Genomic DNA, 27,820 nt, shown 5'->3' with positions numbered 1-27,820 from the left:
CCTCATTGTATCTTGTATTGAAATCAATAACATAATGTTTTACCCTGACGAAAACCAGACAAGTTTGGGTCTCAACGTGATGATAAAAGTGGATTTTCCTTTAACATTATGCTGACTCATAGCGTCGTGTTTTTACAGACAAGAGATAATTTTCGTAATGGTGACTTCATGTGCTGTTACATAACCCAAACGGATAGGCAAATAACTTGAATTAACAACTAAAAGCGAACAAAATGAGGCCAAATTTTAGAAGCACTTTGTGAAGGAAATGAGAAATTAGACGAAAAAAGTTCACGGCCTAAATAGAAAGGCCTGAATTCAAACGGAAAGCCTGACTTGAAATTGCCTTGGAACCTCGCACATGTTCTGATTGCGCCATGAAAAATTAACTATCCAGACTTGTCAGTTACAACCGTGGTGGTTGAGGTCGGATATTGAAATTGATTACGTACGTGTCAACTTAGCTAAAGCATCAGGATGGTTCGGGTTTTCTCCTTTCATTTAATCGCGGTCAATCGTCTTTCTAAGCACAGGATTATCTTCTCATGTTTACTGTACGGGACCCACTGACTGTCGTTTAAATGGGCGGGCAGCAACCACATTAAATCGTTTGCCTACCTCTAAACTAACAAGTATGATAAATGACAACTTCCCCTCCCATACCCTGCGATCCCACCCTCGCTGCCAATCCTCTTGACAGCAGAGCGCTGTAGCACGTGATGCACGAGAGGCGCTCGTCCAATCAAATTCACCTGTACAAATCGAAGTCGGCATTCTATCGTCTGCTTGCACAAAGCTACTTTTTGCCCTGATGTGAGGCAGACTGGAATTGTTTGTTCGGTTCGGTAGCCACATTTAGGAACTACGGATTACCTGAAGTTTATTCTGTTTGAAAGTGGAGGAAAATTACTTTGATTTCACAGGTGAGTGAACGTGTCATGTGAAAATATTGTCGTATCTGTTGGTGTTGGAATGGGCTTTACGTGAACAGCACAATGGAAGGAATTTCACATTATATTGCTTACCTACCTTACTAAGAGTATATCATTATCATATTTCAAGCCATGTGAACACATATAATGATTCGTTTTTCATTAATTATCAAAATCGTGGGATTCTTGTGAATGATTGAAGAACGAATAATTTATCTCAACAGGATATTAATGACTAATTCTACCCATCAGTAAATTGTTTACAATGTAAGGGAATGGTTCTTATATAAGAGATAAATATTTTCTATGGACGCGTATCCAAGTATCGAAACAGTCTTCCTTCTATTCTGTGTTAGCATGGGTTTAATTGACTGCTGATGTTATGATAGTGTCAATGTAAACTCACTTTAAATTAGTAACTGCATGTGTATCTAATAACTATATATATATATATACATACTATTTCATGTCCGTTATACAGTTATGGCCTGATGAGACTCGTACGTGGTACGAGTTGAAAGCGCTAGCCAATTAAAGCTGTGTTCAATCTTACTCCACTTATTTAATTATTACTATATATATATATATATAGTAGGGGTAACAACATATGTGTAAGTCATAAGTCGCCGATTCAAGAAACTTCAGCTTGCTTGACTAATTTCTAATGTGACTAGTGACATGTCCGTTTTAAGGAGAATTTTGTAACGTGTCGACTCCCGAAATGGAAGAATTAACTAACCGACAAATCTGTTAGTAAAAGAATTTAGTGTGGAACCAACAAACAAACAACAAATGGTATATAATCAACAGTTGTATTACAAAATCAACTAGGTTTACAAATCATTACAAATTACTCCACAGCAATTACAATGGCAGTACTCAATAGTGGACCCGTGAAGATCCGGGGGTAGAATAGGTCTTCAAAACCCATGCTTGCTTGTGACTTATAAAAGTCATAAAAGGTGACTTATGCTTGTCGTAAGAGGCGACTATTGGGATCGGTGGTCTGGCTCGCTGACTTGGTTGATGCATGTTATCGATCCCAATTGCGTGAGTCGATGCTCATGATGTAAATCACTGGATTGTCTGGTCCAGACTCGATCATTTTACAGACCGCCGTCATATAGCGGGAATATTGCTGAGTGCGGCATTAAACAACAAACAAACAAACTGGCAACTGATCATCGTCCAAATACAATGCAATGAACTTCTACTGAATCTCAAAGAAACAATGTAATGTAGTAACAATCATTGTTTAACAATAAATAACACTGCCATGCAACAATCTAAACAGTGTAAACATCTCATTAAACACTAAATGTAAACCAATGTTATGGGTTGTCCGCATGTTCGATGCTTACGTCATCCACGGATAAGATTGAACATCTACGTATTGGCATGAGATGTTTAGAGGATATGTCATGTGTCCAGTGAAATATCACGCTTCTCTCACCGAGCGACTGGGGAGAAGGGAGATATTTAAATCTCTTTTTCCCCTGTCACGAGATGAGAGAAACGTGATATTTCACGATACACACGGAATATCCTATTTATCATATACTTTTTGTGTATAGCCACTCGTGAAAATATCTCCTTTCCTCCTGTCATGAGATGAGAGAAACGTGATATTTCACGAGACACATGGAATATCCCATTTATTTTATACTTTTTGTTTAGTTGTCTACCGGGAAAATAATTATTTCATTACAAATGTTAAACCTTGAAACGTAAATTCTCCCTACCTAACATGCAGGAACCTTTACTCCTTGTAATTACGACTTAAAAAGTAGTTCCGTGTTTGCAAAATCTTAACAAATATAAACAAAAATAGCAAAATGTATTTGAGGTAAATAAAATTCTTCATCATACGTATGGATATGATTATTTTCAAAAATTAACTTTAATTTTTTTCTTCTTCAAATCTACGAGACCGCTGTTGGAAGCGAAAGAAAACACGCTTTTCGAAACGAACAGTCACAATTGATGGGTTAAATGAGAAATTTACAGTTTATAACGAAACATTTTCAAGAGAATAACAAACGGCAAGAAGCGATATTAACTTCATAAATGACATGTCATTATGTTGCATAGCAATTGCAATGTGGAACTAACGCAAAAATGAAGTCAATAGTTTGTGTAAGGGATGGACACTTACGATAAAGGGAGACAATTTGTGGGGATGTAACTCTTGTATGACAATGTTCACTGCAGTAAAATATCAAGTGTTATGTTCACTGCAGTGAAATGTCAAGTGTAATGTTCACTGCAATGAAAATATCACTTTTCTCAGCTCAGTCTTTCACACTTAAGTCTATAATAAATCACTGACTTACCAGTTCTATCTTGATGTGTGTTATCCTGATGGTATTTGCCACGTTTAACGTACATCGTGCCACCCTTGTAATCGGCTGTTTATCGTTAAAATCAAAATATCAGTATACCGTGTTCTAAACGTGTGTTTGTGTAAGGTTTGTACGGGTTAGAAACTTCTCGGTCCAGATCGCCTTAGTCCACATCTTCCATTCACTGAACGGATAGGCATTTCAGAGAAAACAGGCTTTGCAAGTTTTACAAGTTCGGGTACCATAAAAAAACCATTTTACTCATTTGTTATGCTGACATAGACAACAATTTCAGAATATATTCTTTTGGCTTGATCGTGGTAGTCATAAATTCTACATATTACTGACAATTGTAAGGGTAATTATTACATGTTTATTTTCATTCCACGATCTTTATGCAGTCTCTATACAGTATCAACATATTGTATTACTGTCAAATTTACACATTAATGTAAACAAGTCGCCGCAGTCATATAGCTGAATATTGCTGAGTGCGGCTTAAAACAACAACTAGATGTAAGTATAAATACTACAGTAGGCACTTACTACTTCCTCTGTACGAGGACACAGGGTGGGGATTGACTGAACTCTCCAAGTCTCGATGAAATACATCAAAGGAGATAGAGATTAAAAATGTGAATTCTTCGTAACATTCAAGCAGTACATCGGTACCATGCATGTTTTACATCTATTTGTCCCCAGGTGACCACAACCACGCGTGCACTATCGCCTATGTGGTTTTGTTTTACGGCAGTGAGAAATATATGGTTACTTCAAATATTATTCTAGACATGAACAAGTAAATCCCTTTAATCCTGACAGCATCACCCCCCGTGATGTCGTCCCGTGATTTACAACTACCCTGATCAACCAAATAATGGGTATATCTGATGTGACATCACTTGATATCAAGAGTGTCATTTCGTATGATTACAGACATTCTTGATTACAACTTTCTATATTTTCAGAAATGTGGAATTCTTCAATTGATAAGGTGACACTGAGGAATAAACTTTGTTTGCACCTATTTGTCACAAGGTATTAATATATTCATCCCTGTGGGAAGTAAACATCCTTCCAAACATCAGACAAATATTTAATTATGCCCGAAGCATACCGACCATACAACGCAACACATGTATATACAATCCGCGTTGGCTAACTGCCACATGTATGCTCATTGTCTAAACTAAAATATGTCCCTGTATGTACATTACGCACGACGGTGACAGGGAGGAGTCTTCTACAGGGAGCACTTTGTTACAGATTCGAGGGATGACCATATGTAATCAGTTGATGATGTCTACCAGCTGTATTGAACATCAGATACCCGTATCTTTCTACAAATTCACTACTTAATACAGTGCAGCCTAAATGTAATGAATTGTACTAATCATACTATATATTTGACTATTGGCAATAATAATGAAATATACAGTTTATAACGCATCGTGATAAAAAGTCTTGAAACTGAACACATGGCGACGTACAGAATTCGAAACTCCACTGCAGCAACGATTGTGTCCCAAATCTTACTGATAGTGAAAAAAGCACAGTAAGATAGATAGATAGATAGATAGATAGATAGATAGATAGAATACAGAAGTCCAAAGATGAGCTGTATAATCGGTTGCGATTTTCAAGAGTATACATATGACAGCTCTATTTGAGTGTATCATTATTTTATAGAGGGGTGTAAAAGGGGTTTCAAGTCGCGCACAAGATTATTGCACTTACTTAGCGAGGTGCATGCACATGTACATGTGTGTGTGTGTGTGTGTGTGTGTGTGTGTGTGTGTGTGTATGTGTGTATGTGTGTGTGTGCTCTGCTGTTTTACAGAACGATGGATGATAATGGGTTCTATATGCATGGTTAGATAATAATTCCAGTCCATTCAACACCCTATTCTAACAATGTACATACGGTGACTCCTTGAACCCAAGTGAATAATAAATACAGTAGTCATCTGGGAAAGGTTTTATCCTAGCTTCCGTTCTCATCTTATATTCCGTATGGCCCATGGCATGTTAGCAACGTTTGCCACATTGATATTTTATGATTTTATTTTTTAAAAAGGTTGTGTATCTAAATGATCGTGTTTGCACATTTTTCGTATTTAAGCCGAGAGCTTAATCTTGGTGATACAACTCGTTATTAGGCCCTGGGCTTAAGTACTTGAATTCCCGGGAGTAGTTGTATGGCTTGATATGTTTTCTTGAATATGAGGTGACACCGATAATGATATATAAATTCAGACAATCAGCACATGTATGCATGTTATCAAGTTGAGAGTATCAACATATTTTTATATTTTGCTAATTTAAACCACGTTTAACATGGACTTGTTAATTTTGTAATGGGGATTAAGTGAATGTGAGGAGTTTGTTGTACCCCGCAGTCTGCAAATGAACAGCTAAACAATGGATCAGACTATCCAGTGCACGGCCAAGGCGGTCGGGTTACACGTCGGAGTTAAAATATATGAAACAGTATCCCCTTTCAACCATTTGTAGCATAATGTAAATCACTACAACGAATTCGATGGAATCTTGAAAATAATGCAAGATGTATAAATTGTATATCTTAAGTCGTGATTTATATGCTTTGCGTGATTGTATATATTGCGTTAAAAGTTGGTGTTTATTTTCTGAATGTAAGAATGAATAAAACATTTAGGAAAGTGCGACTGCATGGTGTCAAATATAAAAGGAAAATCTGCTGTATGAATTTAAGTCCTTATATTAAACTGAATGACTCAATCTAATCATGTGGTAACTGACACATTCTGGTGTTGATCCTGGCTTGAAAGGTCACGATGATCTTTGTGTCACTATATTTAGTCATACAATGCATTACCATACCCCATTTAACTAAAATGTCCCCATATATCATAATTTAGACAGGACAACAAACAAAATGTAATATTTTCAGCTCAGCAGGCTGAAAGTCAACTGACACTACGAATGTCGTGGGCTGTTTCCTTTGGTGCAGTCGTGCGTCACACGTTTCTCAAATGCAAGTGGCCCAATGAAACTAAAACACGTGCTTGCTCCAACTGTAATGTTTTCAGGAAGTCGTTTTAATTCGAATTACAATGTGGCCGCCATGGCAGCTATATATAAAACCCTATTTATGACGATTACACAGTAATACCTTTTCGAAACAGAATGAAAGTATAGTTGGTATGTTCCGTGTTTTGTAATCTTCTGAATTTTTACCTATATTTGACTTTTGCACTTTGATCACCCTTTAATTTTCTCCAAATGCATATCTTTGCACTGTACACAGCATCTCCTCGGAAACCACTTGACCCAAGAAGCTGCTTTTTCCATGCACCAGTGATGACATCTGAACTCAAGAGATTCGAACGCCATATTCAATATGACCGCCACAGCAGGCATGTTCCGCTTTTGTGTGTGTGGTATTTTAAATATTGACCTTGTTTTGACCAAGTTCTTTTTTTCTCTCTTTATGCACATTTGGTCCTGTAAACGTCTTTTCCTCTGAAATTGCTAGACTGAGGGAGCTGGACTTTGGCAAGTATATTTCTCCTTTTGTTAAATGACGGTCTTTGTTGACATTTTAAACTGACAACTACATAGCCGCGAGAGCTATATTGCCGCTTCAGTGTATCAATCCGATGAAGACGACTTATACACGATCTGATGCATCCTTTCCCTTAATATCATTTACGTCCCTTTAACATATGTGGTAGGAGTGATGTGCCGATATGTTCATACGGCGCTGCTCATAATTAATGGTATATTCTGTCAACAAGCCAAGTAGTTCATATGCCATCAGCCTGCAACAGCTTCAAGATTAAACCGCATATCTGAGTTTGTTTCAGGTGGGGTAAGAGTAAGACTCGCTCGGTGCCTTGTTTTGTCGCATTGGCGACAAAATAGGCCCGTTCCTAGTGCCACATACTGGAAATTGTTATTGTGCGATCTGAAAAACAAAACAAGAATGGTTTAGTTTGCTTCAGCCGTGAGACAGCCTACTGTTCCAAAGGGAAGAAAGCCACTAATGTAAGAGGTACCGGAATTGGAGGAGGTAATTGTCGTACCACGGCATCGTAAAGTTACTTGATTTACCCTGCCTCAGACGGCCAGGGCACTATCTGAGCAGCACTTCAATAGCATACTGGTTCCCCTATGCATATCAAGTACCCAACCCACACTTTTCAAACGACTTTGGTGTTTTCAATGGCTAACATGCATGAGTAATATGAATATGATTTAAGGCCTCTCTGAACAGTATATCTGTTATATATGTATACGTCGACTCAACTAATGAAAGGGGTACGCTCAAAGTAACACAGGCCACAGGCGGTTGCGAGTTTGATGGAACCCATAAGAACAGGTATGGTTTTGAAATACTGATGTGAGGTGAGGTGAAATGGGGCTTAAGGTCGCGTTCAAGATTGTTGCACATATATAGCGACGTACATGCTCGTGTGTGTGTGTGTGTGTGTGTGTGTGTGTGTGTGTGTGTGTGTGTGTGTGTGTGTTTGTCTGCTGAAATACAAAGTTACGTTGAGTAGAAAAGGGGTTTAGCGTCCCGTTCAAGATTATTGCACTTATACAGCGACGTTCATGCTCGAGTGTTTGTGTGGCTGTGGCTGACTTTTCTAGCCGGACTAGTGCCGATTTTATAGTGTTACCATGCCGCAGTTTAACATGAACACCCTACTCATACACAGTACACTGACTCCGTGCCGACCAGTCCTTGTTTTAGCCGAGCGCAAGGCAGGGTAACAACAAGTTTAACGTCTTTTGGTGTGACGCGGTCGGGGATCGAACCCAATATCTCCGGACAGACGCTCTTCCACTAGACCACGGAGGCTGTCTGAAATACAAAGGACCATAATGAGGGTGAGTGTGGGATTTGAACCCAGAACCTGACATCTTTAGGAGACGCATCTGCCCACATCATACTACAACGTGTAATAGATGATTTGACCACCACTGCCGCGGCGTTGTTATGAATCATGTGGTTGCAGTAAAACACAGGTTTTTGCTTTGGCACTTTTATATACCGAGACATTTATCACAATACTGACAATAGATTTAACAGTGTTCATTCCACAAAGCGAAGTTAGCACTATGCCTATCTCATAAGGCTATGTTACGTTAATAAGGGAGTCGTTTAACTAAGATCACTGTGGACCCGACCCCAGATTCAATTACTTACATGCTGCCGAACTGAGAGTTCACATTGTATCTCGTCTGTGCTTGATTACCTCACCATTGTGACCAATCAAGTGGACATATTATTCCCATTGAGAGCACTCTTATGATAATTATTTGACTCTCGGAAAATCTGATGAATTCGGCGGGAACGCTGAGTAATATTGCTATATTCGGCATTACTCAAAGCACTCACTCACTCGTGTGACATGTCGGGTCCATTTCGTCTCTCTTGATAGTTCCTTTCAATAGGCAAACACCACGAGGAATTCAGAAATCTCTGCGCATGAGGACGCCTTCCGTCGTTTTAGTATCCCCCCATTAATCTGCCCACCGATTGCATAACAGATTATTCTCGCCGGTCAGATTCTATTCATGCACTCAATACATCGGATCCAGTCAATAACGCGCCCAAGCCCCCTTTCGGAGTATCAGATCCAATGTCCAGGTCGATTTCTCTCTCAATGCGCTAGACAGCAAACCCAAAATATTCTTCATCAACTTTCCTAGGCACGGCGAACCAGCACCCACTCCCCCCCCATTCAACCGTCTCATCACATCGCACTTCCGTTGTCTCCCCGCCTGTCGATTTATGCCGAGTGAGCGCAAGGAACAATGGTCGACATATCAATAGGGAAATGTACAGCAGCACATACTTTCAACGACCGGTTTGCAAAGTCTCAGAAGTGTGTCGAAATAAGGTCGATTTCAGTTTGAATTGGGAGGAATCAGACGCAGCCCTAAATAACTTTAATCCAGTCTATTGATTGTTACACGTCTGCCTGGAAGATAGGTCCAATGAAATATTTGCAAGCTTTAGGGCTGCTATGATCATTATTCAGGCGTAATAAAGGAATGAGTGAGTGAGTATGGTTTTTCGCCGCTTCTAGCAACATTCCAGTATTTGTACGGCGAATAACACCAGAAATGGGCTTAACGCATTTCATTAATGTGGGAAATCGAACCCCTGCCTTCCATGTGACGAGCAAACGCTTCAACTTCAAGGCTATCCATCATACATTTTGTACTATTCATTTTTCAGAAGGAAAGTGACCTTGACTTTAAGGTTATTATAAGGTCTAATGGAGAGAACGCCTTTCCGGAGAACGGGAGGTTGGTGGTTCGATCATACCAAAATACGTTAAAAGATGCTACTTGTTGTTATCCTGCCTGGCGCTCGGCATTAAGGGGCTAAAACAAGGATTGGTCGTTTCGGAGTCAGTACACTGAGTTTGAATAAGGTGTTCATGTTACAAGTGCGGCTTGGTATCTCATAGTGTATCAGTAAAACCGACAATAAATCCGGACTAGTACACACGTCGCTGGATAAGAGCAATAATCCTCAATTCAACCCATTTTCACCTCACCTCACCCGACTCACCTCGCGTCTGCAAGTCGCTATATAAAAGCAACACTTCAACCTCATGTATGTAAACGTCACTTCATCTGTGATACTACTAATTTCTGACGGTATATACAGAATAATGTTTGAAGCCATTGTCAGTTTAAACTTACTCAGTTTGTGTCTAGAATGTCGTTCATCAACCCCTTTTCAGCTACTATGTTTAGTTTCTTTTTGAAAACAAGTTTTCTTCAGAAGACAAATGGAACGGACACAAATTGTGAAACGTATATGGTTGTCCCCAGTTTGCACACGTTGTATCATTTCGCAACTTCATTATCGATTGTAAATCGCATTGTATCACGACAACAGGTATCGTTGCAGACCTAAACAGTTGTATGCCCCAGACGCAGAGTTCGGCCACGCTTGTATACGCCGTTGCAATCTAGGAATAATCTGCCCCAAATCACAACCGAACCTTCGGCAAGAGGACGGTCAGAAATCGAAGACCTGATTAACGTCTGTCGGCGAGGGTTTTCATCCGTGTTTATCTCAGACACTTGAATTAGAAGGCGATAATTTGAAAGATGTCCAAATCACATTTAGCAGCAAATTATTTCAGGAGATTTGGTAACGTTAGTGATAATAAAGCAGCGCGATTTCCTAAATTAGTCGATTGATTGTTAGAAAATACTCTCGGTCGAAGAGTTCAGGCCAATTCGCTTTAGAATTGGCGATGATTGCCGATAACTACCGAATGATATACTGCAGGGTCTGATTACCTACAGGCATGGCGTCTAAGAATGTTATTGGATTTAGTAAACGCTTATACATTTCCGATGGATAATTCTGTGAAGACCATAACAGCAATTTCAAAGAATCTGTCGCATTTTAGGTGCTCGTTCAGTGCAGGACCGATCGTAGTGACCTCCCTTACATTTGTACCCGTGACTTTACACATTGCCAATAATTATTTCACAGTGGAACTAATTCTACTCTGACAGTTGCTGTTGTACAAGTAAATGATTGTGAGACTGGCGGCCAAACCAAAACAAGCTTTAATGAAGTATGTGTTTTAAAACTCAATCGTCAACAAATTTGCTGGCCAGTGCAGAGATCAAGTATGTCCAGATTACATTAGTATGGTATCATCCGCAATTATATGTCCAGCTGTTCCAACATAGCTTGGGGTTCTGCAAACTTGCAACATCCTCAATCATACAGGGCGACTTGTAATTGTGTTAATCTAAATATGCCATGAATGTTTGATAGGTGGAGGTGAGGTTAAATGGGGTTCAGCATCGCGTTCAAGATTATTACACGCATAAAGCAAAGTGCACACACGCGCGCTCGCGTTGGTCTGCGCGTGATGGTCTGGATTAATGTCAGTTCTATAATACTAGGCCATTGATATACCATGCCGAAGTATAACCTGGATGCCCCCACTCAGACACAGTATACTGTCTCCGAGCCGACCAGTGCCCTCAATGCCGAGTAGATGTGATTCATAACTTTAAATAACCAGCTAATCACATTCACACACGGATGACGCGAGGAACCCATGAAAATGAAATAAAGTTCAATCAAATAGTAGCTCGAAGACGCGGCTAACTGAATCCTTTCACCTGTGACTTGGGCACTATAACTCGTTGCAACATAATCCTGCGTCATGACTGGAATTTCTATTCTTATTTTCAACTAACAGCCAAGGCAAGTCCAGATCACACTAAACCAAGTCTAGTTTCCTCGATTCCACGTGAAAGCAGAAAGTCTTTTTTTTTTAAAAATAAAAATATATTACAATTATTTTAAATAAAACGACAAAACCCTTTCCATATCCAACAGAAATTTCTGCATAAAGCATAGTCGTTTGTACAATTCCTACTATTGGAAATGTCCTCCATATGTCAACCATAAAACTTTTTGAAAGCTTTACTGAGGCCTTGAATGTTGTAACCTTGATCAAACAACTTCGGTGCAAGAGTCGCATGCATGCTCTTTGAAATCTTGGTAGAAAGAGAAATCTGTTGACAGACTGGGTGCAACATTCGTACAGATGTGTGTCCCTTATCGTGCCAGGAAACAATTATACGATTATTGATCCTTTGGCAATTTTTCCATGTCAACATCGTGCAGGGGATCTACGTCATGGTGATTCAACTGTAACAATGCTCAAAGTGTTCTTTAACCCATCTCACTCACGCATTCACCATGTGCGACATGCCGTGTCTGCAGTAAATAGGTATTAGTGCTTCTAACTACATTTGAAAACATGTAGCAGAAATTCTTCTGTGTAACCAAGGTAACACATTTACTACAAGGAATGTTGTCAATCAAAAGTTTTAGATGTAAAATGCACGAGCTTGTTACATACTATGAACTTTTCTTTCCATCCTCATGACACGTGAATGGGAAATGGAGTTGTTCGGACATTGGAATTGAACTCTAATATGCTTCAAATCCTATCTCCGCCTAGCTAAATAGCTCACTTGACACTTGGCACTCGCGGTGCTATCTTCAATTAGACCATTTATCTGTTTACTGAAATAGTGGCATCCCAACGCTTCCCATGCCCATGTGCAAGTGGTTTGGTAGATAAAAACTAAACCGATAATAGTCACTGATTTATGGTAACACTTCAAGACGCGAGGAACGGAAATAATGATATGCTGACGCATGCGCACTGTAGGTGGAATGTCGGAATGTCCCGCGGGTTTATATTGTCGCAGGTAGTCAGGGTGAGCATTTTTCGTTCTGCTCAATCTACACATAGATACTCGTTGAAGAAAAGGAGGGACCGCCAAGGGAAACATGTGTTTGGCATAAAATATCAGGCGTACCCTGAAGATACGCAGGGATTGTGTGACAGTGTAAAGAACACACACCATGACAAAACTAACATATCTCTCGGTTACTTAGTTTTGTTGGCATGAGGCTTTTATGTTGAACACAGCAGTTCACATAATTCTACATGCGTTCCTTATATTATTTTTTTCCATTGGAATATATAGCACTCGTGCTCGGATAATCATTGTCATAAAAAAAACAGGCATGTGTTCTGCGGCTAAATCATCACCTTTTTAAGGCAATAAATCTATTTATAAAAACAAAGTTGGAGAATGTTACTCTTCCGCCAGAAGTTGTTTTTTTATCACGCTGTGACACAATTTAAATATACATTTGTAAATATGTATGAAGCTCTCATTTGGTATATATTCAGAATACGCGATCTTGTCTCTTACTTTCCATGCCGTATGCCTATAATCACGTGGTGCATGTGAGTAATAATGACCTGAATTTAGACTGCATATGAGGTTGAATCCTTGAAGTTGAATGTTATCACATGCTGCATACGACTTGCACAAGTGTTCCGCCAAGAGGTTTCCTCTCTGTGTTCCGGTCCTACACGGCCCGATATGTCACTGCCGTAAGTAGCCCACGTTTTTACACATGCATGTCAAATAGTTCCTTTATGATACACTAGGCCTACAACTAGTTATTTCCGCGAGCTATGTCGTTTTTATAAAGGATGAGTTTCATCGCTAATATTTATACAAAAAGACAGGAACTCGTCACTCCACTATATTTATCCAATACTATTTGGTTCAAAGATATACAGCTGTGGTATAAATTCATGTTAACATTTGAGAGCAGTATAACTTATGGTATTGTCAACGCAACTAGACGAAACTGATTTAGCAAGGTGTAGGATGTGACGAGGCGAAATTTGATTCTCAACAGTAACAATTATTATTGTTCCTGTAAAAATGAATACCGTTGATAACGGTCTCGTGAAGATTCCGGCTCAGAACTGGTCTTCAGCAACCCATGCTTGTAATTGGCGACTAACGGGATCGGGTGGTCAGGAAGCTGCATTGGTTAATGCATTGGTTAATGCATGTCCTGTCATTAAATTCTAAATATGTTAAAACTCTAGAACATAAAAAAGTTTAAACATGTTTAGATTATGGGAATGTTGTGTTCAGGTGGTGTTTATGCTGTGAGACAATAGCTCATTTCATGTGTTAAGACTCTAAACGTGTTCAGACAGAAAACATGCCAAGTGTGTATTCCGTTATGAATTTGTACACATTCCCGATCATGTCTCGTATGTATGTACATTCTAAACATATATTTTACAGTGTATAGCAGGAATATTGCTGAGTGTGTCATTAAATAATATAAAAACAAAACCATTGATAATTCATAGGGCTTTGGAAATGACTTTGCTGAAGCAAAAGCTAACTGATCTCGTCATGCATGTCGTAAAAGCCAACTAAAATTGGGTGGTTAGGCTTGTGACTTGGCTGGCTGCTTGACATCGTAATATATTCCTAACTGCAGTGTTAAATAACATTCATTCACTATCTGAGGCCACAACAGTTACTGTGGGTTCATACTCATATATGATTTCACCCCCGCCTGTATCGAAAACTCCCTTATCCAAATCTTAAAAGTAAGGGTTTCCCTGATGCGTATTCCGAAGTTGAAAATATGTCCGAAATTCCTGCTTAGTTCGTTATAACGTGAAACATGCCCAGTACTATAGACATCCTAATGCCCATTAATGAGTACAGCTGCATATAAGTACATTGGTGTTGTCTGGCATGCGTCTGTACCAATTAGCATAATGTGTGATTTGACTTTCATTGTTGTTTTTTGTCCACACTGTTGCGACATATACAAAATGCAAAGGTTATGCCTAAATACATGTATCTTATTACCCCAACCCATAATTACTCTACTTTCAATCAAATTACAACCACACTGTATTGAATTTCACGTACCTGCCAAATAAATTAATGATATCCCCGGGGTCGTGATGGATAATAAATGAAGTCGATGAAAACTACGTCCAATTATCTGCCATTTAGTCAGTTTATCTATCTCGATTTCTTATTTCCTGCCCAATTTGACTACACCATCGCGTTATAACCGTATCCTTATATCTGTACAGATTTCTGGCCAGGCATGCAAAAGTCTTCGCCCCTAATATGTATACGACCATTAGACATGTTGACAACCTACAGAAAGCTGATGTCTCTCTCTATCGATGTTGCTGGGTTGCGTGTTTGGTGTGCGGACATTTGTTTATCTGGGAGCCGAGAAAGGGTTTAGCGTCGTATTGATCTGAACTAATCGGGGGCTGAACAAACCATGCTCTCGTTTGGATAAAGAGGGAAATGGGTGACAAAGTGATAAATTTGGTTTTTTTATGCCCTACCTGCCGCGGTACATTCAGTATCAGTTTCTCCTTTGTTGTCAACCGCTGCAGCACCAGCTTGCTTACACAGGGGAAATCATTCGTCGCACTTCGTACATAATGTTACTGACCAATTTAGCAAAGTTTAGATGTAATGTCCCCAGATAATTATCTGATTGTTAAAATCAATTTCAATCAATCGATATCCATGAAATGTCCATTGCAAAATTACTTCAATCTGATCCCCACCACGCTCTCAAATAAAATCGCTTCACTTTGTACAGGATTAAGGAAATTATCACACACGATGAAGTTTAACATAATCGCTCACACGTGGTTTTAATCGGTCAAGACACCAGAATAACCTCACGAGTATCGGGATGAATAAACATTTTGTATGTTGCAGAGCTTATTATTCAGGTGAACACTACATAATCAATGTCTCTATACTACTTTGTTGTACTTCAGTGATTTCTCAGGAACCCCCACCCCCCCCCCCCCCCCCCCACCCCCCCCACACACACACCCCAATACCCCCCCATAAACAAGAAAAAAGAAAAGAAACACCCAAATCCAGAACAACAACTAAAGACAAAGTTTCCATTAACATCAGCTCAATGTAAGTGTTAGGAAAATGCGAAATATACACTGTGACTAATATAATGTGTGAAGGTTCGGTATAAAGGATATGTTTGAAGGAATGGATATGTATCCGCAGCTCGACACACCGTGTGAGAAGGACGCAGGAGGGAGGAGGGCCTTAGTTTTTATTGCTTCACAAATTTGACACGCGATTCACAGCCTAACCGCTTTTGATTGTCCGACCTCGTGTATTTGAGCATGGGCATTTGTTGACATAATTCAAGCGTTGACGAATTTCTTTAGACCAATTTAGCGGGCTGGCTGATGTGGAGAGCCGCGGTGACAGAGGGAAGCGGTGTAACAGGCGTCTCCATTGGCTGAGTCGAACCCCAGTCCCGAAAGATAAACTCAGGTTTGTCACGCGTTTTCTGCGACCCTAGGGTCAACAAAGTTTTTGTTTCGCTGTCTGATACGAGCCACATGCTCCGCCGTAACGGGGTGGGTGTTGGTAAGTAGCGTTGACACATGCCTGCCGAGGCTCCACCAACACGCCACAGTTTACTTTAGCACCGAGACACGCTCAGGGAGTCTCAAGACATTGGAGATCTCCCGGAGAAAGGGGAAAGCCTCTGACAACAAACCAATCTTTAGCAAACCTGCCTCAATCCCCCATTCACATTTTACGCTTTTATTCAACATCCTCGTGTGACTGCCATTACCTCGGGGGAACAGTTTGGAAGAGGAAATAATACCAGAGTGACTTGGTCGGGTCTCCGGTCTACTCAACCACCTTCCGACTAATTTGAACAAGTGAAATTCCGATCAGAGTTGTATTACTCAGGTAGCTGGCGGCTAGTTTGGAAGGATCATTTTACATAGTCTGCCATATGACCTTTGCTTGTCCATGCTGTGATTTGTTGGTTTGTTTCCTGTTTCTCTACTGGATGGTTTACATGTAAAGTATTGAGTTATATTCCCACTGTGATATATTGGCTCATAACGCCCGGACTCGGTCCAGGATCTGCGTGCTCTACGAGTATATCAAATCATTGGATAACAAGATTGGTTAGCAGTCGGAGTCTACTACAGCCACTACTTGAGGGTAAGGTGTTATCGTTGCTCTATTCCCCAGTCGTAAACTACCACACGCCTGATTTGCTTCCCATTCAACCATGTGCGTTTAGGAGCGTGAAACGAGAGAATGAAAGACTAGAATTATTTTCTCGGTGTGTTATGCACAGGGTATAAATTGTTTGTTCTGTGAGGGAAATCTGCAACTAGCACGCGTCTTAGTTTAATGCCCGTGGGGAAACCCTCTCAATAGTAAAGGGCGATTTTTCCTGCCCCTCTCGCATTGAAGCAAGTGGCCTATTTTCAGATTCGCCAGTGAGCCCTCAAGCCCGGCGCCTTGTTTACTTGATGATATATGAGCTCTCAACTTGGTTTTGATTATCAGGCACAATTACCTCGATGGTGGGCGCTTGTAATGAACCATGGGCTCTCTTCGCGCCAACTGACGTTCTGTCGTCTGCTTCTCGACACAGGCGCGGGAAATTAGGAACATATGCTCTTGGCAGGGCTGAGAAACGCCACTCTTTCTATTTATTCTAGTCAGTTTTCTAGTCAGTTTGAACCAGTAAGAATTTTAAAGAATGAAAAATCACCCCTTCCGTCCTCTACATGAAAGGGACAGAATGACTATAGGAGCTAGCTACGATCAGATAGCCTCGCGAACCATCTCGCTGCTTAGAGTGTTCGTGGACTCCATGTTCGGATTAAATCCTTAAGCTCCAGTTCCCGCACTGTCCTCGAAAACTATATTCACATGCCTCCACAGATTACAACATGTAGAGGACATAGTGAGCACATCTTTCACTGATCCCTGTAGAAGAAGTCGTGGCCGCCTCCTCTCTCGGCACTGATCGCACTCTCCTCCGTCAGTCGACAGCGTTCTCTCGCTCTTCATTACTCGCAGGCTCCAGGCTCAAACACGATCGATAGATAATTCAGCATAAACATTTTGTGATGTGAAATTGATGGCTCACAACAGGAGATGGCAGGCCGGAGACGAGCATGAAATCGCCATAAAGCATAGTTGTGGGCAGATTCAGTCTTTCTCCCTGACATGAGGTCTCAGGAGACCGTACGAGGATTGCCAACCAAGATGTTCCTTCAAAACCGGTAAATCGTCGCATGTCCTTGCTTTCTGAAACCTATTTTCGCTAGTCTCTCAGACCTTAATGTCATTGGCCTTGTGTATAGTATTTTCTGTGTTGTGTTGGCGATGGTGTGGTGTCGTGAAAATGGAAATTAGCTGGTATATTCAAAGCCATCTAGGGCAGGGCCTAATGGCTTTATTACTAGACCTAGCTTAGGCGTGATGCCTACTTGATAGAATTGTTTCATTTTATTTGATCGACAGAAGATAAAACCTTGATCCTCGCAAGGAAATTGTTTCAGCCTCACAAGGAGAATTCGGCATCTCTCCACGTGGGAAATCCCAGTAGGAGCGTTCTGTGCATTAGGCCAAACAGATAGGTATTCTTTAGAGGCATGAATGAAACCCGGTGGACAATAGACCTGCTGTTTTTAGTGAATTCTTATCTTTGATTTAGTATAGAAGACTTAGACCAATTTGTGTAATTGCATAAATGAGCTTCATCCTATTTATTAATCTGGAATTTAGGAAATTGTTCTGCAGATTTGTAGATTTTAGTCTGCAGCAGCTAGTGATGTCACGTTTGGATGTTACAGATTTTAGGAATTTAAACAAAGGATATATTGGATTATTTATGTCCTTATACAAATGCCGATGAAACCAATTTCATTTTTATGAAAATATGTTATCGATGTTTTGTAAAATTCATATCTCACATTATTTTCCGAGTAAAAGGAACCTAAAGAAGTTAATAGTGAATGGTATACGCTATACTACTGCTTTCAATATGCAGAGTGATTTACAGCTGTGTGCATTAACTAATCTTTCAGCAAGGGTATAATTGTGTAGCGGCGCCTATACTAATTTTGATTATCATTAAGTCTTAGCAAATAATGCTGATACATCTAAGTTTCTTTTTACTGCATGATCGGTTGCTACCTCAAACAGTTTGCATCAAGTGAGTGACTTGTTTTACGTAGTTTTAAGAAACATATCTCGGCACCAAGAATGGGCATCACAGGGAATCGAACCAAGGGGTTGGCATGACGAGGCGATGTTTTAACCACCAGCCTACCGCACCGTTCTAGTTTGCAGAAGACGAATCCAAATTGTAAATAAAAGCTCAATTGCAGTGCAAACATGTCCACTTGCGTTTTATTAGAGATTGAAATGGTAGGATAGAACATTCAACAGAGTCGAGTGTCATAATTTAAATCTATACAAACATATTTCTTTTGGATAAAGGAGGCCTGAATTTCAGTGCAGGTATTAAGATGTGATAAACTAAGCTGTGCAAACATAAAGACAAAAAAAAATCTAGCAAATATGTTGCTTCAAGATTCGGATAATATTTACTCACACCTGCTGTAAATAACGTGATGTTCGATTGCAGAACATAAATATTTACAATCCTGATATTTACAGGACGTGTCTGTTTAAAAAAGTGTGTTTATTAATTCCTTTAGTATATGCATTAAATAAATTGATTTACTGCATAAGGTTTAAGATTCTACCTGTTAAAACGTTTCTCTTTTACTAATTATGAACCAGCGCTCATGCGTGTCAGCTTACAACAATCATGATACATATTTCATAACAATGCTAAAATTAGATTAAATTTTAGTGCAAACATGCATGTTTTATGTTAAACGATAAAAGGCTATGCCAGCACATCCATGGGCCAAACAATGGCATATATACATACTTGTTATCCGAGGGTTAACAGCGAACATCATGTACACTTATGCCCGATGTCGATTTGAAACAAAACTAACCTTCAATTATGCAACACTTAGTCCTTACAGTATAATTACTCCCACCAAAATAGCTAAAAGCGTTCCGTACCAACGTGACTACTATCTCAATCGATGAACGTTGCCGCCATTTTGTAGTAAATAGTATTAACCGTGAGAGGAAAATTAGTTATCGTTGAGCTCGTCTGTCGGTTTGTAATTACATTTGGGGACGCCGTAGGCAGGTAAGCTTCATTTTCCTATAGAGCTCGCTCTTTATTGATTTGGCCTTTTGTTTTAGACATGGCCTGACAATAACAATATACACTTAAATAGGTTACTCTCTCAATGTTTCAATCTCCTTCGTAACATGCATTATTTCTTTAAAAGAGAAACGAAATGTTGGATATTATAGCAAACGTGATAAACGAAATCATTCTAATGTGCATTCCCCGCTGTTTTCTCTTGCGTTGGCCTTGTTTGACATAATGTAAACATTTAATTTAATTTAAACCTTCGTTTTCCCTCAAGTAATACATCGTCTGTGGACAAAAGACTTACTGCGAATGAGTGATTAAACATATCTTGTATTGATATACCCAGTTATTAACATCTCTAAGAAATAAAACTTGGGTAACACTGATTTACTCGGCATGCGTGCGAGGTTGCTGGGTGTAGTTTTTGTCATCTTGACATTTAACATAAGTTGAACAGACAAACAATAATTCCGAATAAGACAACGGCTATTCGATAACGCGGTGACGTCACAATCCAAACAACTTTGTTATCTTTCCAACTCAACCATTTGCAAACATCATGATAATGGCTGAGAGTTTCCATGCGTTGTAATGTTATCCCAGTGAGGCATCCGTTCAAAATTAGGCTACACTTCGTGCATGGATCTGAGAAGCAAATACAGATGATTTAGTTTCAAAATATGCATGTGGAATAACGTTTGGCTGGTCAGATTTAAAATGAATATGTATGGCACTCCAAACAAGATGTAAAATATCGCCCGCGCGTGACTTCGCATCGGGCAAGGTTTCATTTTCCTAATGCATTTGGCTGTCACTTCTGTTACTCTGCGCGGCTTTGCTCAAGTCCATTAACAATGCTTTGTGCGCCATGGCCAGAGACTTGCGCAATCAGTTACCTCTCCAGTTGTGTTGGTTGTTTCCTTGGCCGGGAGCATCCTGGCACTGAGAGGCTCATTGGTGGCGTCGGAACCTGGAGCTAAGAGTGTGACAAATTATTTGTTTGGTTCGGTTTGGTTGCTATGGAATTCACGTGCTTCGCGTGCTGACACGTCAGTTACAGGTAGGGTTGACATGCACTACATTTAGACTAGTATATATATATATATATGGCGGGAGATTAAGAAAACAATTAGGTGAACGGAACTTCCACAACATCGTATTTTTTACCTGACCGCCTCCGTGGTCTAGTGGTAGAGCGTCCGCCCGGCCGGAGAGCGGAAGGTCCGGGATTCGATACCCGGCCGTGTCATACAAAAAGACGTTAAAAGATGTTGTTACCCTGTCTGGCGCAAGGGGCTAAAACAAGGACTGGTCGGCTCGGAGTTAGTGTACTGTGTCTGAGTGGGGTATTCATGTTAAACAGCGGCATGGTATCTCACTGGACTAGCATTATAAATCGGCATCAGTCCGGACAGGTACAAGCAGCCACACAAACACACACACGTGCATGCACGTCGCTATATAAGTGCAATAATCTTGGACGCGACGTTAAACCCCATTCCCCTCACCTCACCTATTTGGTACCTACAGTGTGTTGTTGCAACGGCTTTATTACATTAAAAGAATTCTGGATACATTACCCTTTTTTGTAGTGCCAAAACTCTCTACAGACTCGGATATATGTTAATGTACACGGTATGACAATTGTGGTAAGGAATAGGGTTTTTACACTCCAAAATCAAGGGAAGTTGAAAGACCCGAAATGAGCTGTGAATTTTAACTTACTGAGCTTTAACATTTTGGTTACAGAAAAAATATTAACGTATTTATTATCATATGTGGATTCAGATAAAGTGTAATGCTTGACATGCAGTGGGATCTGTCTCCTCCAGTGTTTCAAATAACACGCTCGTTATCCAACACGGTACTGTGTGTGGAATCCGAAGCTACATGTTCAACATGACAGAAATATGACGATCCGTTACGTTGATGCGAAACATACACGTCGTGAGTCTAATGAAGTGCGTGCTAACGCTCGCCATGCAGGTCTCGCGCGCTGCCAGTCTCTCCGATGTTCCAGACAGATATGTCGTTAGATGGATGGTGTGACAGGAGATTTACATCTGTAAATATTCTATAATCAGGACGTCAGCTCCACATAACGACGCTGCATGCCTGATGGACTGCCGCATTTTGAGTAGCTGGCATTTGAATCAATCCCGGGGCTTTCCTCTGTGACGCAGGACTGACCAATTGTCATATAGCATATCGGTTTTAGGGAACTGTCCTCCCTAATAGTCCTTATTATAATTATATTTCATAACTAAAAAACAATTCTTCTTTGCCTCGAGTGGCCAGACACTTGAAAGAACCCAGGGCAGCCAAAGTCAGACATGTTACTTCAGTCCTGTGTGTCAAAGATGACAGATTAGTTATGAGGATAGCAGCCCGGGAAGTATGTGGACACGGGATATGCTCTGTAAACGGTTGACAAAGTGTTGCCTAAATGCACCGATAACCGAAGGGGCTTTGTGGTATATTATGTAAGACATTCCTCCAGATTGTAAGTTTATCGCTCTGCAAATAAAGTCAGATATTTGGAAACCATTAGCTTTCCATGAAGTTTCGTTCGTCTTCCTTTGATAATTAAAACCAGCAAGCAGAATCATAAATCCGAAAGCTGCTGATGAATAGACTCTTATTCTACCAATTTGAGCTGATTTTTATTACTTGATGCAAGAAAGCAAGTGCAACTCCTTTTACATTGTGAGCGCCATCTAATCCAATTTTTGTGGTAGAGGGGCAGCGGTCACGTAGTTATTTGGCTGGGATTTGAGCATTAGAACATAATACCTCAATTCTCTCACATACACGCCTTCTGTTGTGTCATAAACAATAATAAGAGCGATGAATGCCCAATTCATGGCTTTTCTCAGAGTTTCAATTTACTTATTTGGACAATGAAGTCGATTTTCGCGTCGCGGGCCTCCAACTGAGCAGACGACACCCGAGGGAAGAAGCAGACGACAGTTGGAAGACCCACAAACGAGGGCAGCTCTCTGCCAGAAAGATAGAACTAGGGTCAATGGTGTAGTTACAGGGATGTAACTGAAGCTATGGCAATAAGATTCCATGACACTCCGATTTGTATTACAATAGATCCTATGCAATAAGCCCTATAGCTCATACTGCGATTTGAGAGAGACAGATAAGCACACATTACTGATGGTGATATAATAGGAATATTATTCCGACCGTGGAAATCGACTCTGTGGTAAATGGACGTTTATCTCTTTTGTAAACGTTGTTAAAGTAAGACTGCATAAATTTGAATTTCCTTAAGTTGTTAATTCCAGACTACTATACGATACTATTTACTAATACATTTATCATGACTCTTTGGTTCAGTCTTGGCTACTCGAGACGTGGCTTTCATAACATAACCAGACGGAAATACATATTTGTAATACTTAATTTGGACATGTCAAACGAATCGTCTAAATACAAAATGAAGCCTCTGTGACACTTTTAGAACAGCTAATACCCTGGGATTAGCTAAAGATTGATTTCTTAGTGTCATCAACGATTCGTATGTGCAATGGTATTTTAAATCGTGTTGCATTTTTCATGTAACAGTGATAGGCATCTGAGCACATGCTGATTTCAAAATGGCATGGGCACACTTGGCGATATAACAATGTGACGTTCAGTTACAAGGTTATAAAAACAGACTACAGACAGGGTGTAATTGTCTTAGTGAGCGAGTTGACCTTATCGCCGCTTTGTGTTTTGTGTGCATGCATATGGTAGCTGGGGACGTCAAAAATAGGTTTCAACTATTGTAACCATTTTGGGAGTCGAACCCGAGTCTTTGGGATTAGCAGCCAAGACAATAACCGCTAGGCTAGCCCATCTTAGCATAAATGTCTATTATACATTATCTCTTTCTTATTCCCACCAGCAGCATATATCTGGCTGTGGGGTTAGAATTATTTTCGAAAAGTTGGGTACCTCATTGATTTATAGACTTTGACTGTTCCACAATTTTGTCCCAGAAGTTAAGTGGCCAGGTGACCAGCTTGTTCATGGCGGGTCTATTATCAAGGAGAACATAAAAATGGGTCAGGTGCTTGAGTCTTGACACGTAAGTGTTATTGTGGATCAATAAACTCAACATTACAAGTAGATCAGGTAAATGGTTTAGTCTTGTCTTGGCGGGAGGCGTCTTCCATTGACCTACACCCCTGGAGATATCTACCACGGTCATTCTAAGGATACCTGCGTAGGGGTGAAGGGTGTCGATGTAGACAGGTCAGTGGTGTATGGGGTTTGGAGTGTGACTAGGAGTTATTCCCCGTAACGAAAATGCTTCATCTGGAACTGAACGCTGGGATTTGAATATGTGTAGGCGGGTATTTGAGAGGTAGATTGTAACGCCCCAGGGTATGATTGTAAATCTGTTGCGAATCAACATAATTTCATTTCAGATATTCAAAAGTATTACGTGAAAAAAAAACGTCTTATGGTGCAAAACTCAATTCATGGATCGCAACTGGTAACCCTTGATCTCATGGTGATAATACAAATGTGAAACTCATTTATGAAATGTTAATGGTCATAAAGTATGCATATCCATTGGTTCAGGAGTAATGGCAGTTCGTATTTCTGTATGTATTTGTTCAGGGTTGTTACAATTACACAGTTTAGCAGTGTCCCGACAGGAACGACTAAACCTTATTTTACTTTTAGGCGGTGCGCCTATAAATGAGATATTAGAATCTCATACAAGTTTCGATTTGGGCCTTTGAGCAATTCAAATATCTATGACATTAGTCTCTGTCGGAAATATTATGAGATGAGTGACCCACACGCTTCTGAAAAGAGTCGATGATTTCTTTTTAAATGGTTCATCTGACGCAAACCCAGAGCGGACAACAAAACGCTTGTATCCGCATACGAAGCGTGCAGCAATAGTCATAACCTAGACTCAAAACTGCTCCACATAAGTTGTTTATTTCCTGCAATTGCGTAAGATACCCGGTAAATCACCGATTTCAAATAATTTTGAATTGCTTGCGTACATAAACGCATGAAACATTTCAAAACTCCTATAGTATCACAATACTGCGTAATTAACAATCGTATCCATTTGAACTTGCGTATACGTATTTCTTTACTGATCTGTATTTACTGATCGAGTGCAGACATCACACATACATGAACTCTGCTGCAGTGAATAATTCATAAAAAGGCACTAAGTCTCGCTTGTTGTTCATTAGACATGTGTATTGCTCTTGTCAGTTCCGACATGTTAAACACTTGGATGACCATTAGAAGACACCTTAATCAACATTTCAAGCAGAATTATTCTTAAAAATGTCTACTCATTGGTGTAAAATCATCCACTAGACTGGACCGAAGGGAGAAACATACATTGCGTACCCAAAGAAAACTATCAATATCAGCGTGAATGATAACATGTGAGTAAAATACTCAATCGCTAAAACATATATCTGGAGCCCCGAGTTACCCTAATGATGATAGCACAGGGTAAGGTGTTGATAGTTTCTGTCGACAGTCATGCTAGGTTACCACGTCGGTCCAACCTTTCCACAGCAGCAATGGATGGCTGCACAAGGGTGTTAGTCTCGAACATATCACTGAAACTTCAGACAGGCTGTTGCGTCATTTGAAAACAAAATAAACTCTGATGCATCACCATGGCTTCCTAGATGCAAATTAAAGAGGAGCTGGGCTCGGGAAAAGTGTCAGTCTCATCAAATTTATTTATGATTTTATTTACATATATGTATACGAAAACAATTAGTGTTTACCGAAAATACAATGTGTCAGTTTCTCCCAGAGTTTAGTTAAAAAATCTAGATCTAGGCAGGAACACGGCACCAGACCTCGAAGCTAAGTCCCCGGTTTAGAGGTTAAACTTTACTAAGTCTTCAGATAAAGTTGAAGCTCGTGTTGCAGTCCATGAAATGAGCGCTGAGATTTAATCAAACGTGTTTATTCAGCTCAATAATCACACCGGCTTATTCTTGTATTTGTTTTTAAGATCGTGTTATATTTAAGAAATGTACATAAGTGTTAAGTTTACTGACTCCCGAATATATATCGAGGTTATTCGCTTATAAACACGTACGTCATGTTGGCATAACAACTATTTCAAATCTCATACACTGTATGTTTAGCAGCTATCATGTTATGTCTATGTGGCTTGTGTGTGTTATTTACTTTACAGTGAGATGTACGTTTTTGTAATATTATAGATATTTGGTTTCTGTGGACAATATACAAAGAGCTGAATGACGTCTTTCGACAGTTATCTGTTTAAGAACAGTTATCAGATATGTTCAACATTTAATGGAATATATGTTTTTAATATCACAATGATTATTTATGTTAAGACTTGTAATTTTATGGTTGTTGTAATTCACTTTCGCCAGGCCTTCGGTGCAACTCACCACATGTAGAACTGTAAGATTATGATTGTCTAACTTAATGTATGTACCTTCAAGTAACGGGTTGTAACGGAGAGATACACCCACGAACGTTTATAACTCGTTGTAGATGAGCGTTTTTGCCACGTTCATTCAAATGTTTCCCCGGGGTCCGCGAACACGACTGACAGTTCATTGACAAATGGCTGAATTCCAAGCAGCGAGGAAGAGCAAACATAGCGCCATACACAAACATCCCGACCCACAACGCACAAAGATCAACACCTCTACCCGGGCCTACCCAGGAGTCCGCGACCCTCTACGGGCTTAGCCGCCTGTCACTCGCGCATAACTCAGCCTCACCTGTGCCTTTTTCAAAGGGATTTTTGTCGCCACCTTATTCGCTTTTCACAAGGACTTGTAGTCTATTGATGGACGTGGATTTAGCGCACAAGTCTTCCCTAATGGTGTTCAGCCTCCCTGCTTGAGTTCCTTTGTCCAGGGGCATGACGATGTCGTGGTCATACTGTGACCAGATCACCATCTCCTGTACGTGGTGGATTGCGTAATACAGATTGGGTGGATAGATTGCCCTTATAACTGTCATCATTAGTATAGAGCAAAGGTGAAACAGCGTTGTTCACCTGTACACCTTTAGTATGACGTTTATGTGTATGTAGATAACGTGTAGCTCATTCGCTCCACTGCCTGTTCACTTGGGGAATAGGTCCCCTAGTAGGTATTGTTTACCATGGGACCCGGTCGTGTTGGCCTCTATTGTTTCACCTGCCCATTGTGTATCTAGGCCGTATCGTTTGTACGATCTGTAGCGTTCTCAATGTGTGCCAGTTTTAATTGCCGTGGACAGGTAAGGAGACCGGTGGGAAGGAACTCAGTTCCCACTCTGTGATAGTTATAGGAGGAGCACCGCCCGGACAGTGCTGAGCTGGTGTTGACACTTAGCGTTTGACTTCTAAATACTGGATTTGGATTATCTTGGCTAAACGGCAAATCTGGATTTAAGAATGTATATATGAAGGAAGTACTGTGACTATTTGCACGGTCAACGTAGCCTGTATTTGGCGAGGATTCTAGCTGCGTTTCTACTGCCTCGGTGGTAAACATTTACATTTATTCTTTCATTTTCTCGTAAGTACAATTATTAACTCTTACATATTCACGGGATATCGTCCTTATTTTACTTTGTCTTGTATTTGTATTGTTCCCAAATGCAGATACACTAAACTGTTACAGGGAAATATATGTACATATTAACTAATCTTTATTGTCCCTGCTTGACCTAGAATACGCTTGGGCTTGTTTGACAACGTGATATAGTAATGTAGATAGTGTGTAGCTGTTGACAATATAGCCCGTCTCGTATGTTGGGATCAGATACCATCTACCACAACTAAACACAATACCAACACAACTCCGATGACCTTCTGTTGAGTATATATTATTTACGCCCATGCGTTATACTCTGTATCAACTACTCCTGTACCGGAACCTGCATATTTCATGCCCGTTTGATATTTAATATTTCTACCTACATAGTATTAATTTAGCTGCCTGTCTCTTAATGAACAGCTTTGATCATATCCGTTGAAATGTGCTCGGCGCGGTACATAATCAGAATGTGAATATGTAAAATTATATACTGGGAATATTTGGTAGTTTTTATGCTAT

General features: G+C 40.1%; 1 protein-coding gene across 6 annotated transcripts in view; it reads left to right on the top strand.

Moving 5' to 3' along the window:
• The first annotated feature begins 814 nt into the window (after positions 1 to 814).
• The window catches only part of LOC139443152 (extracellular tyrosine-protein kinase PKDCC-like), a 58,752-nt gene continuing 31,746 nt past the window's right edge, over positions 815 to 27,820 (top strand). The window contains exon 1 of one of the 6 annotated variants that reach the window (XM_071224106.1): positions 815 to 923. The gene's annotated coding sequence lies outside the window, so the exon portion shown is untranslated. Of the gene's footprint in view, positions 924 to 15,928; positions 16,004 to 16,094; positions 16,694 to 17,128; positions 17,773 to 26,760; positions 27,281 to 27,820 lie in introns of those variants that run through there. The other 5 variants (XM_071224110.1, XM_071224107.1, XM_071224108.1 and 2 more) reach the window with 5 other exon arrangements.

Source organism: Haliotis cracherodii, unplaced genomic scaffold (assembly GCF_022045235.1).
Source record: "Haliotis cracherodii isolate W230 unplaced genomic scaffold, xgHalCrac1.p SCAF_5, whole genome shotgun sequence".
NCBI lineage: Eukaryota > Metazoa > Mollusca > Gastropoda > Lepetellida > Haliotidae > Haliotis > Haliotis cracherodii.
The sequence above is the reverse complement of the archived record's forward strand: the minus strand, read 5'-3'. Positions and strand labels throughout refer to the sequence as shown.